General features: G+C 43.2%; 1 protein-coding gene across 1 annotated transcript in view; it reads right to left on the reverse strand.

The window, feature by feature from the left end:
• LOC119593369 overlaps nt 1-435 on the reverse strand; it is a gene marked incomplete at its 5' end in the record, with an annotated part of 16,628 nt that overhangs the window by 4,937 nt on the left and 11,256 nt on the right.

Raw genomic sequence — 435 nt, forward strand, 5'->3', positions numbered from 1 at the left:
AAGTTACCTCATCCTTTTGAGATGCAAGCTTTTGTGTCAATAAACTTGTCAAATAAAAAAATTATCCCAGACCATATAAACTCGAATATTCCTTTATCTGGAGTGTAAACATATCCTGGAATTCTGCCGTTAGAAATTAACAGTACATGAACATGATCTGAATAATACCGCAAGCGAAATTGAATAAGTTGTTTTGCCTCACAAATGTCCCTGTGTCGGATAATAAACAATAAATGAACCCAACACTGTACAGGTGTTTGTATGTGGAAACAGGCTTGTCTGTATGCATAAATATGCGCCCGTGCGTTTCTACGTCAGCCACAGCACGCCAGGGTCCGAAGCGATCTGCCAGCTGTGACGGCGAAGTTGAAGTTCCTCTAATACCGTTACATGAAGGCGGCGTCCCCACGCACCGTCTCAAGGACAGTCGCCGGA

This window comes from Penaeus monodon, chromosome 32 (assembly GCF_015228065.2).
Source record: "Penaeus monodon isolate SGIC_2016 chromosome 32, NSTDA_Pmon_1, whole genome shotgun sequence".
Taxonomy (NCBI): Eukaryota; Metazoa; Arthropoda; class Malacostraca; order Decapoda; family Penaeidae; genus Penaeus; species Penaeus monodon.